Source organism: Girardinichthys multiradiatus, chromosome 22 (assembly GCF_021462225.1).
Source record: "Girardinichthys multiradiatus isolate DD_20200921_A chromosome 22, DD_fGirMul_XY1, whole genome shotgun sequence".
NCBI lineage: Eukaryota > Metazoa > Chordata > Actinopteri > Cyprinodontiformes > Goodeidae > Girardinichthys > Girardinichthys multiradiatus.
In genome coordinates this window covers 10,727,070-10,740,412 of record NC_061814.1, presented here as the reverse complement: position 1 = coordinate 10,740,412, position 13,343 = coordinate 10,727,070, and the positions used below count along the sequence as shown (strand labels likewise).

General features: G+C 41.7%; 1 long non-coding RNA gene across 1 annotated transcript; it reads left to right on the top strand.

Annotated features, from left to right (window-relative positions):
- The first annotated feature begins 1,469 nt into the window (after positions 1-1,469).
- On the top strand, positions 1,470-3,625 carry LOC124859430. The gene is made up of 3 exons (XR_007036095.1): positions 1,470-1,622; positions 2,554-2,792; positions 2,894-3,625. It is a non-coding gene; the product is annotated as an uncharacterized LOC124859430 (long non-coding RNA).
- The last annotated feature ends 9,718 nt before the right edge of the window (positions 3,626-13,343 follow it).

Genomic DNA, 13,343 nt, shown 5'->3' with positions numbered 1-13,343 from the left:
CCCTTTTTTCGATAACAGTGATGATCACTTGACCATACATGTTGAAACACTTTTTGATCAATGTAAAAAAAATATGATTCATGTACTTGGCTGGTTGGCAGGACAGAAGTGATGTGTAAGCAGGTTCTCTCTCCAAAATAGGTTTGGTACTCCTGAGATCCGTGCTGGATTATGGATGTGTTGCTCATATGTCAGCTGCTGACTGTTAATTTTGCAAAAACCTAGATGCCTTGCAATCTTAGGCCCTGAAAACATGTGGTGGAACATTCAGAACATGGTCAGTATCGGCAAGGCAGGTGGAAATGGGTGATGTGCCACTAAGAAGATCTGAAATGGTGCTGACAGATTCAGCCAGTCTCCAGTGGCATGTGGCAATACCTCTTGTAGCCTCCATCTTAAATGACTGCTGGCAGCTTAGGAGTAGATCATTCACAATATAGCCCTCGAGCCCCACGTTCTTCCATCGCTCCCTGGGTTTTTCCACTACTTACATGTATAATTTAATATCCAGAATGAACTAAAGGGCAAGTAGACGCATGGTGTTGCCTTGTTCACAATTACTTTGATAAATACTACCCATATTCAGTGTTAGTGTTGACTGGATGGTTCTAAGGATCCACATAGCGGGGTTGAATGTTCCATCTACAGAAGTAGAGTATATCATTTAAAATACACTGGTTGTTTATGAATTCATTCTGTTGAACTGCTAGCAATTCATTTGCTTTACAGCTGATAGAAGAGAAGGAGTTGAGTAGGCCATTCAAATTCCATGAAATAAGTCAGAAATCAAGTCACTCGTTAGGCGTTTATGAACACAGGATGACAAGAACCCTGGGATGTCAGTGATACTGGAACATATCTAGATAACTGTCAGAGTTAGACACACTGATAAATTCAGAGAAGGTATGCAATGAAGACACAAGCGAGTCAAAGTTATCTTTGGCTGGCCAGGGAGAGACAGTCTGCTGCTAATCAGTGACTTCCTTCTCTCAAAGGAGCTGCTCTCTGAACACACCTTTTTATTAGTTCATAAAACACTCAAGATAAATGTGAAATGTATTCAAACCACTTCCATCAAAGTTGACCAAACTAAATAAATGAAAATGTATTTTAATGATAATTCATAAGGATAAAGAAACTTCTTAACCAAGCAGTGATAATTTGTGTTCAAATCTTCCAACAATAACATTCAAAGAAGGGCTGCTAATAGGGGGGGCGGCAGTGAACAGGACACCAAGGTTCAGTAATCCCTTGTTTAAGAACTGAACCTACTGCTCTCATTGACTCCTTAAATATGATAAATAGGTATGTAACAAGAAAATGTAATCAATCGATTTGAAACAGTAAAGCATGTTTTCCTTTTTTACTGAGAATGAAATGTTTTGAAAAGACTTTATTTGTCTGAAGAAAGTTCTGTCCTGCAGTCCAAGCTCACTTGATGGCAGTATTGCACCCTTAAACTAGTCTGCCTGCCGCCGATGGACAGAAGAAGAAGACGAAGAACAACAACGATGGTGGCTACTTGAAGGCCCCTTTACTGCAGCTGTCTGTGGGCTGCAGTTCCCGCTTAAAAAGGAGACGAAGACATGCAGCAGCTTTGGCTTCCGGTCCGAGAAAACATGGTGAGTTGCGGGCTGACTGGTCAGCCTTGGCTGGGTTGAGTGGTTGTAGGGGCTGAGAAAAGTGTTGGTTTGCAATGAAAGAAAAAAAGTAAATGAAATAAAAAGAGGTATTTAGTGTTTTTCCAAAGCCTAAAACACAGAAGTAGAATGAAAGAGTGAAGAAGTGGAGCCACTCTAGCTGTAGCAAGAAGAAGGACATTGCGCATGCGTGGGTGGAACGTTCCATGACCGTTTTACATGTCAAATATATGTTTTGGCCTTTCATATGTCGGCTGGAATTGGTGGCGTACTGGGTAGAGCCGCTGGGCCGGCAAGCGTGTGCTCCCTGGTTCGATTCCCGTCATTTCCAGTTTTTGTTTTTACTTTGCCGCCATTTTGCTCCCCCCCACTTCAAATCGTCATGTCTAAGCATAGGTCGTCACTATCACATTCTCAAACTTTCATAACCTTCAGGAAAAATAGCACATTGTCACAGGGTTTAAACAAGAACTGACACTTGTAATACTTTATCTACATCATTTATTATTTCAATTCCCATACATTGCAGCTACATGTAGATGTGTAGCAGTTCCACGTGGCTTTAAAACACGGTTGCCTTTATAAGACTCAAAGCTTGGACTCCTTTAGCTTACACACCGTGTGTCATTTTTTTTCCTGAGAAGGAAAAATGGAGAAATCGCCGGTGCACTTTCTCTGTCATCTCCTTCAAAGGACTGCTGTCCAATCTTTCAGATTGTGTGTTTTTCAGCAAGAAAATAATAGGTAACATGCCAGGACTGTAGTTGACATACCTCTTGAGATCAAACTGGGACACTCGTGGGATGCATCTAGGTGAAATAAACCATAACATTGTCTGCTCTCAAAGCATGCATCACGCTGCCAGTATACAGCCAGTCTTAATGGTCATTTTTATTCTCTGTTTTTATCCCAGATGCTTGGTAGGAAACCCCAGAGAGAGGAGCTCTGTTGCGTAGCTGCTGAAGCATCCGTACCTCCGGCTGAAGCCACGTTATCTCCTGATCCAGGTACAGATGAGGAACGTAAAAGGATTGATGTTGTTTGGTGCCAACAACACGCATTGTCTACAGTCCGAACGGCAACCGTAAGAGGATCCTAACAGACCTGCCAACCTCTCAGCCTACGAGCAGCAGAATCCTCTGAGCAGCTGATGTGAGACTTATATTGTGTAGCATCTTCTACCCCCCTACCCACCCCTATTCAACGCTAACTTTACTGTTTTCTTCTTCCTATTATTTATTTATTCTTTACAGAATTTGGCCAGAACTGTACAGCAGCAGCAGCAGAAGAGGCTGGATGTCACAGAGTGTACATAGACCAATCGCATCCTGTTTCTGCTCACATGCTCGCCCTCAGCTGCACTTCACTCCACCCACTACCTTCTCCGTGTCAGAGAAGGAAGTCAATAGACTGTTTCAGTGGCAGGAACCCTGTAAAGCAGCTGAGCCGGACTATGTCTCCCCATCCGCCCTGAAGCGCTGTGCTGATCGGCTGTCTCCGGTGTTCGCAGACATTTTTAACACCTCACTGGAGACATGCAATGTACCTGCCTGCTTTAAAGCATCCACCATCATCCCTGTCTCCAAGAAACCAAGGACCACAGGACTAAATGACTTCAGACCCATCACCCTGCCCTCTGTGGTAATGAAGTCCATCAAGACGAAAACCTCTCGCGACAGAAATACCTTCTTTCCCTCTGCAGCTAGCCTCATTAACAAGGCCCCGGTCCTCCACTGACACTTCCCCCTTGCAAATAATACGAATATCTCAGCACATGTCAATACTATTTTATTCAATTTTATATTGTTATTGTATTCTCATGACATTCCTATACAACTTGTTTTTGCTTTTTAACTATATATTTCCAGATGTATTTATGTCAACTGTATGTGTGTCTATGTCTAGCACCTTACCACCAAAGCAAATTCCTTGTACGTGTGAAACACTACTCCTTTTTTTTTCTGTTTCTGATCCTGAAATGTTGCTTGAGGTTGTCATTTTTCAATAAAAGACATTTAATTGCTTTCCATCTTACACTGACTATTAGTTTTGGTGTGACCTGATGAGCTGAGTAGTTTCTCCTCTCAGAAAAAAGGCTGACAGCGGCAGAAGTCCTCATCCACCTGGCCGAGGGAATGCTCCTTCTTTTCACTGGGCGATCTTCACGCTTCCAATTTTCCTGCCCGGCCTGTTTTTCGATAACAGTGATGATCACTTGACCATACATGTTGAAACACTTTTTGATCAATGTAAAAAAAAATATGATTCATGTACTTGGCTGGTTGGCAGGACAGAAGTGATGTGTAAGCAGGTTCTCTCTCCAAAATAGGTTTGGTACTCCTGAGATCCGTGCTGGATTATGGATGTGTTGCTCATATGTCAGCTGCTGACTCTTAATTTTGCAAAAACCTAGATGCCTTGCAATCTTAGGCCCTGAAAACATGTGGTGGAACATTCAGAACATGGTCAGTATCGGCAAGGCAGGTGGAAATGGGTGATGTGCCACTAAGAAGATCTGAAATGGTGCTGACAGATTCGGCCAGTCTCCAGTGGCATGTGGCAATACCTCTTGTAGCCTCCATCTTAAATGACTGCTGGCAGCTTAGGAGTAGATCATTCACAATATAGCCCTCGAGCCCCACGTTCTTCCATCGCTCCCTGGGTTTTTCCACTACTTACATGTAGAATTTAATATCCAGAATGAACTAAAGGGCAAGTAGACACATGGTGTTGCCTTGTTCACAATTACTTTGATAAATACTACCCATATTCAGTGTTAGTGTTGACTGGATGGTTCTAAGGATCCACATAGCGGGGTTGAATGTTCCATCTACAGAAGTAGAGTATATCATTTAAAATACACTGGTTGTTTATGAATTCATTCTGTTGAACTGCTAGCAATTCATTTGCTTTACAGCTGATAGAAGAGAAGGGGTTGAGTAGGCCATTCAAATTCCATGAAATAAGTCAGAAATCAAGTCACTCGTTAGGCGTTTATGAACACAGGATGACAAGAACCCTGGGATGTCAGTGATACTGGAACATATCTAGATAACTGTCAGAGTTAGACACACTGATAAATTCAGAGAAGGTATGCAATGAAGACACAAGCGAGTCAAAGTTATCTTTGGCTGGCCAGGGAGAGACAGTCTGCTGCTAATCAGTGACTTCCTTCTCTCAAAGGAGCTGCTCTCTGAACACACCTTTTTATTAGTTCATAAAACACTCAAGATAAATGTGAAATGTATTCAAACCACTTCCATCAAAGTTGACCAAACTAAATAAGTGAAAATGTATTTTAATGATAATTCATAAGGATAAAGAAACTTCTTAACCAAGCAGTGATAATTTGTGTACAAATCTTCCAACAATAACATTCAAAGAAGGGCTGCTAATAGGGGGGGCGGCAGTGAACAGGACACCAAGGTTCAGTAATCCCTTGTTTAAGAACTGAACCTACTGCTCTCAGCGACTCCTTAAATATGATAAATAGGTATGTAACAAGAAAATGTAATCAATCGATTTGAAACAGTAAAGCATGTTTTCCTTTTTTACTGAGAATGAAATGTTTTTTAAAAGACTTTATTTGTCTGAAGAAAGTTCTGTCCTGCAGTCCAAGCTCACTTGATGGCAGTATTGCACCCTTAAACTGTGTGAAAGCCACAGACAGTGCAGGGAAAACATTAACTTTCTCATGAGAATCTCTTCTAAGATTCTACATACTCTGCTCAAAAAAATAAAGGAAACACTCAAATAAAACATCCTAGATCTGAATGAATGAAATATTCTCATTGAATACTTTGTTCTGTACAAAGTTGAATATGCTGACAACAAAATCACACAAAAATCATCAATGGAAATCAAATTTATTAACCAATGGAGGCCTGGATTTGGAGTTACACACAAAATTAAAGTGGAAAAACACACTAGAGGCTGATCCAACTTTGATGTAATGTCCTTAAAACAAATCAAAATGAGGCTCAGTATTGTGTGTGACCTCCATGTGCCTGTATGACCTCCCTACAACGCCTGGGCATGCTCCTGATGAGACGGCGGATGGTCTCCTGAGGGATCTCCTCCCAGACCTGGACTAAAGCATCCGCCAACTCCTGGACAGTCTGCGGTGCAACGTGACGTTGGTGGATGTTAACGAGACATGATGTCCCAGATGTGCTCAATCGGATTCAGGTCTGGGGAACGGGTGGGCCAGTCCATAGCTTCAATGTCTTCATCTTGCAGGAACTGCTGACACACTCCAGCCAGATGAGGTCTAGCATTGTCCCACATTAGGAGGAACCCAGGGCCAACAACACCAGCATATGGTCTCACAAGGGGTCTGAGGATCTCATCTCAGTACCTAATGGCAGTCAGGCCTTGCAGCCCTCCAAAGAAATGCCACCCCACACCATTACTGACCCACTGCCAAACCGGTCATGCTGAAGGATGTTGCAGGCAGCAGATTGCTCTCCACGGTGTCTCCAGACTCTGTCACGTCTGTCACATGTGCTCAGTGTGAACCTGTTTTCATCTGTGAAGAGCACAGGGCACCAATGGCGAATTTGCCAATCCTGGTGTTCTCTAGAAATGCCAAGCGTCCTGCACGTTGTTGGGCTGTGAGCACAACCCCCATTTGTGGACGTCGGGCCTTCATACCATCCTCATGGAGTCAGTTTCTAACCATTTGTGCAGACACATGCACATTTGTGGCCTGCTGGAGGTCATTTTGCAGGGCTCTGGCAGTGCTCCTCCTGTTCCTCCTTGCACAAAGGCGGAGGTAGAGGTCCTGCTGCTGGGTTGTTGCCCTCCTACGACCTCCTCCACGTCTCCTGGTGTACTGGCCTGTCTCCTGGTAGCGCCTCCAGGCTCTGGACACTACGCTGACAGACACAGCAAACCTCCTTGCCACAGCTCGCATTGACGACTGTGGCTCAGTAGGAAGAGTAGTCATCTTGCAATCAGAAGGTAGTGTGTTTGATTCCAGCTTCCTCCTGCCATATGTCGATGTGCCCCTGGGCAAAGCACTTAACCTCAAGTTGCCTACTGATCTGTGTATCGGTGTATGAATGTGTTAGTGAGTGCGATTGGGTGAATGTGGCTCTAGTGTAAAGTGCTTTGAGTGGTCTGTGTGACTGGAAAGGCCCTATATAAGTTCAGTTAATTTACTATTTTACCATTGATGAGCTGCACTACCTGAGCCACTTGTGTGGGTTGTAGAGTCCGTCTCATGCTACCACGAGTGTGAAAGCACCACCAACATTCAAAAGTGACCAAAACATCAGCCAGAAAGCATAGGTACTGAGAAGTGGTCTGTGGTCCCCACCTGCAGAACCACTCCTTTATTGAGTGTGTCTTGCTAATCGCCAAAGATTTCCCCCTGTTGTCTTTTCCATTTGCACAACAGCATGAGAAATCGATTGTCAATCAGTGTTTCTTCCTAAGTGGACAGTTTGATTTCACAGAAGTTTGATTTACTTGGAGTTATATTGTGTTGTTTAAGTGTTCCCTTTATGTTTTTGAGCAGTGTATGTTTGTATGTAGGCGATTTGCATCTACAAAGAAAATACAAACTCTGTGAGCAAGGGTCATGTAAAAGGCACCGTTGTGTGACCTTTCATTTGTGAGGTTTGTCTTAACTGTTGGATATTATCAGAAGTATTGTCATAGTTGATGCATAAAGTCTAATTTCATTCACAACCCTTACTCTACAGATCGAGCCTCAAGGTTGTGTTTTTGACAACTTTCTAAAGTATCTAAAGCATTCCTTCTTGCCCACATACAGTCATATGTAAAAGGGGCTGCCTCCCTTGGTGTAGTGCTGTTTGTGTGGGTGCTCTGGCCACGTCCTGCATTGGTGGTCTCCCATTTAGTAGCCAATGGTTCCCTGGGGATGTGCTGTGGGCCACATAGGCTACTCTGGGCTGTGGTGGACATCCCTTTGTCTTGACCTCCCAGGGGCTAGCTCACCAGGTGCCCTCTCTACATTGGTCCTTCTAAGTCCCAGCTGCCGTGGTTGTCTGGTGCCTATGTGGGGTTTTGGTGGCTCTGGGGGATCTCCCTGCTTGGTGCAGGCAGGGTATTGCTGCCAGGGTTTGGTGCTGGCCCTGTTCTGCCTGGGGGACTGGGTCTCAGAGCTTGGCCTGCGCGTCTGAAGATGGCAATGTGACTGGATAGGGGGAGCTACATATCACCCTGTGCATCTGTGGCCCGGGGGCCACTGCTACTGTGCTTCACTGACAACCTTCCTCTGTGTGGGAGGTATGGCTGCCCTGGGGCCTTCCAGAACTAAATCCACCTGTCCTTTGCTGCTCTTAGGTGCTGTGTGTTGCAGGCCTTCTGCTGTTTTCCCCACTCAAACTGCTGTGCATCTCCAGGTGACAAACCTGCTCACATACACCTACTCAAAATACAAACACTATTATTTCTACACGTACGTTCACACACCCACACACACACTCACAGACACACACAGACGCATCGAAACACAATCCAGATGTCTAAAGATCATACAAACACAGGTTACTATTACATCAATGTGGCCTTCCTACTTTGATGCTGGATCCAGTCATTATTTAATACAGTCAATCACGCACTTAGGATTCTGCCTTCAGATATCTTTCTTGTAGAGCAAAAGTGCCCTGGCACATGTAGGTACCCAACTTCTCTATTGTATGTCTGAAATGCCAAGACAGGGCACATGATAAAAGAAAAAAAGAAACCATGTTGAATACAAATACATCTGATCCAGACAGATAAATCTGGTCTCTCTCACCTGCAAGGTTCTCTTTCTGAGCTTCCAGACTTTGCTCTCCTCTCAGCAGTGTGTACTTCTGTGGGAGGAGACATCATGTGCGTCTTGAATGGCAGAGATTGACATGCACAACTGCACGTCAACATGTAGCATTATTATCAGATCATAAATAGCTTTTTTACTAACAAAATCAGCCCACCGAGCTGTTTTACTGTTAAAGTTCCTCTTACTAAATAGACTGAACTTGAGTGGTTCTGCTTTTAAAGAAGTTTTAGCTCCATCTTGAGGACTGGTCTGTGTACTGCAGCTGTGCAAAGCTTTGATTAGATAAATTACAAACTCCAGAGGTTAGTTGGTAACAAACTCACTGTACATCCATGTTTTCTTTGATACTTTCATTTCTTTTCAGTTATTTATTGTTCTGGTTCTGTACCTGACCATGACAAAATCTTGCAGTGTTTGACTGAAAGAAGTGAGAATAGGGGACAGGTGCAGGATAAAAGAGAGTGTGTCCTCGTCCATTACATCTACTGCAGCTTAGAATCTAAAAGTCAAAGAAATTCCAGCAAAGACCTGACTCATCCTTCAGTCAAACATCTACTGCATGCCAGGTTTGACATGGAAATGGGAACAAGTGGTAACAAAGTGTCTAAGAATGCAATTTACCTACCTACAGTACAGATCAAAAGTTTGGACACACCTTCTCATTCAAAGAGTTTTCTTTATTTTCATGACTATGAATATTGTAGCTTCACACTGAAGGCATCAAAACTATGAATTAACACATGTGGAATTATATACTGAACAAAAAAGTGTGAAACAACTGAAAATATGTCTTATATTCTAGGTTCTTCAAAGTAGCCACCTTTTGCTTTGATTACTGCTCTGCACACTCTTGGCCTTCTGTTCATGAGCTTCAAGAGGTAGTCACCTGAAATGGTTTTCCAACAATCTTGAAGGAGTTCCCAGAGATGCTTAGAACTTGTTGGCCCTTTTTCCTTCGCTCTGCGGTCCAGCTCGCCCCAAACCATCTCAATTGGGTTCAGGTCCAGTGACTGTGGAGGCCAGGTCATCTGGCGCAGCACCCCATCACTCTTCTTCTTGGTCAAATAGCCCTTACACAGCCTGGAGGTGTGTTTGGGGTCATTGTCCTGTTGAAAAATAAATGATGGTCCAACTAAATGCATACCGGATGGAATAGCATGCCGCTGCAAGATGCTGTGGTAGCCATGCCTTCAATTTTGAATAAATCCCCAACAGTGTCACCAGCAAAGCACACCCACACCATCACACCTCCTCCATGCTTCACGGTGGGAACCAGTGGCATTGACCTGTTCTCTAATCTGAGCTGATGTTAACCTGCGATTTCTGAGGCTGGTGACTCGGATGAACTTATCGTCCGCAGCAGAGGTGACTCTTGGTCTTCCTTTCCTGGGGCAGTCCTTATGTGAGCCAGTTTCTTTGTAGCGCTTGATGGTTTTTGCGACTGCACTTGGGGACACTTTCAAAGTTTTTCCAATTGTTTGGACTGACTGACCTTCATTTCTTAAAGTAATGATGGCCACTTGTTTTTCTTTACTTAGCTGTTTTTTTCTTGCCATAATACAAATTCTAACAGTCTATTCAGTAAGACTATCAGCTGTATACTGTATCCACCTCCTGCACAACACAACTGATGGTCCCAACTCCATTTATAAGGCTTGAAATCCCATTTATTAAACCTGACAGGGCACACCTGTGAAGTGAAAACCATTTCAGGTGACTACCTCTTGAAGCTCATCAACAGAATGCCAAGAGTGTGCGGAGCAGTAATCAGAGTAAAAGGTGGCTACTTTGAAGAACCTAGAATATAAGACATATTTTCAGTTGTTTCACACTTTTTTGTTCAGTATATAATTCCACATGTGTTAATTCATAGTTTTGATGCCTTCAGTGTGAAGCTACAATATTCATACTCATGAAAATAAAGAAAACTCTTTGAATTAGAAACTTTTTTACACACCTTCAGAAAGTATAAAAATTTCTGAAACAATAAAAGTTGGCTCCTTGAAAGAAATTTAAAAAAAAATCTGAAATGGCTTAGGACATTTGCACAGTATTGTGATCAAAAGCATCACTTAATTGAAATGTAAAATAATTTCCAAAAGGATACGTTCTAACATTAATCACCATCAGCCTTCCTACTGATTTTGAGGCTACGTCACTTTAAAAATCTTTTTCTGACACAGTCTTTAGAGACAGGCCTTTATGAAACTGAATTTATTTTGGCATTTATGGAGTATCTTAAGGTCTTGCTGTTGTATTGGTTTCCAATTGGTACGCTAGTACGGCAATGAAATAATAGCTTTAGTTTCCATATGTAATTTCATCACTGCTCTGCAACATTTGGCTCAATGCCAGGGTTTTCAGAGATGGAAATTAATATATTGATATCTAGGTTAGAAGCTTTATGGTGTGTATATGCTAATTTTATTTAACATGTTGAGAGAATAGCTGTATGGATTAATATTCAGCACAATAGGCTTCCACTAACGTTATGTTCTCTAGGAACCAGGATAGTTATCTGTTTCCAGTGCACTTTTACTGCAGTTACCAGGATAAAAACAGATTACAAGAACAGAGGTTTATCCCAAAAATAGGCCTACGTAAGAAGGCCATACTTTTTCCTTTTCTGAGGGACTTTCGGATGGGGTTTGGTGGAGGGAGAATGCTGAGCATTTTGTAATTGGTTGAAATTTATCTTTACAATTCATCCATATCAATTTGAAAAAGTCGAAAGATCACCTGCCAACTGTTTAAAACAAGTTTAAATCACTAAATCATCATCTGTTTACAGCCATCTGTGGCAAAAGATGGTGTAAATTCTCATGTTACAGTCATGTTACAATATGTTATGTTATGTTATGTTATGTTATGTTATGTTATGTTATGTTATGTTATGTTATGTTATGTTATGTTATGTTATGTTATGTTATGTTATGTTATGTTATGTTATGTTATGTTATGTTATGTTATGTTATGTTATGTTATGTTATGTTATGTTATGTTATGTTATGTTATGTTATGTTATGGGGCACAAATAAAACATGCACAAACCCAATGGATCCTTACGAGACAAAGCTAGGTTGATCATCTCAGGTTTCATTTATTAAGTACCTCTGAATGATAGAGCTCCTCTGTCTTTAAGGGTGATTTTAATTCAGTTTAGTAGGTGGAACATCACAAGACGTTTTCTTCCCTTTTGGAGCTATCTCTCCATTTGCTCTAAAAGCCAGAGTAATAACCCAGGTGGGACTTAAACCCACAATGCCTTGCTCTGAAAGTTGATGCCTTGTCCATTAGGCCACTGGGCCTCCTGACTGCATTTCCCAAATGAACAAAATGCACCCAGAATATATCTGACTGAACAACAGATTGTAAGACTCTTGGTTTTTTGTAGGAGGTGTTGTGTCCTATTTGGCCTCTGACAGAAATTGGGTTTAATTTGCAATTGTCTGGCTAAAGGAATCTCGCTCCTTCATATTTCTGGAAATTATACTGAAGAATGAACAAGACTTGTGGAGGTCCACAGTTCTCCTCCTGATATCTCGATGGATCTCTGTCTCCACATCCACAGATGTGCCTCCATTTAGCCCAAATGTTGTGAATTAACCTGTCAGAAGCTTACAAAGCTGTGACATCATCATCTTTTTCATATTGTTTAAAAGGACTTAAACTTATTTTCAAGAACGCAAGAAAGAAATGTATAAACAAAACAGAGCACTATTCTGACATTTAGCAAATAGAAATAATTTTGGTAATCCTAACTGACTTAAAACAGGAAACATTTAGTCTGATTTAATGTCAGACAGTGAGAAAAAATACTTTTTTTCTAAGTATTTGTATTGTAAACATTTGGTTTCAGCTGTAGTTGGTGAATGCAAAATGGGAATGTGGGTTTTCGGTCCTTACATTAGTCTGAAGAAATGACTCTCCCTGGTGAAGTTTACTTTGTAAAAGCAATCCTGTCATCAGCACCTTTATAATGATCAGATTTGAAGGAATTAAACTATGAGCATGTTTGTGATGGCTTGTGCAGTAAAAGTTTAGTTTACTCTGCTTTCATTTTAAAGACGTTATTTAAGGTTTGAGGGTAGGTCTCTAAAGGTCAACCAGGCTCCTCCACACTACCTTGTCACACAAACGGTAAAATGATTTGTAACGTGTTTGTGCAGCAACAAATTAGTTTGTGCCACCATATGTTTCAATATTTTAAACGTTATTCTATACAAAAAATCCAAAATTGTGAGGTGCCTTTTGTTTATGACCACCAGGAAAAGCTACAACCTTTGGATGACCTCTATGCTATAATGTCTAAAAAAATTATGATTCTGCAAACTTTTGTAGCACAAACAGAGCATAGATCATTGATGCCATTTTTGTTAGAGTTGGGTAATGTTAATTAACCTTGTTGACCTTTTAAAACCTTCTTTTGAAATGTTTAAAATATAGCTACACTAACCTAAATTGTCACAGCACCAACCAACACTGTTGTATTATTTGAAGAATGTTTGTGTGTGTGTGTGTGTGTGTGTGTGTGTGTGTGTGTGTGTGTTTGTGTGTGTGTGTGTTTGTGTGTGTGTGTGTGTGTGTGTCCATGCAAACAGAACCCAGTCAGGATTCACACCCAGGACCCTTGTGCTGTGAAGTTAACAACTATGCCACTGTGCAGCCATGAACCATATGAGTAAAGTGAAAATAGGTCGAAACTGGGGTTTTTCAGTAGGATAGTGATTTAAAACATTACTGAAATCACCACAGAAATGCTTTAACAGACACAAACTCAACCTTCTCCAATGGTCATCTCAGTCCCAGGACCTACAGTAAATCCTGTAGAAACCCCGTGTGCTGAACTGTAGAGGAAAGAGCATCAGAGAGGACCGAGGAGTCCGGATGATGTCAAGAAAATGTGATAT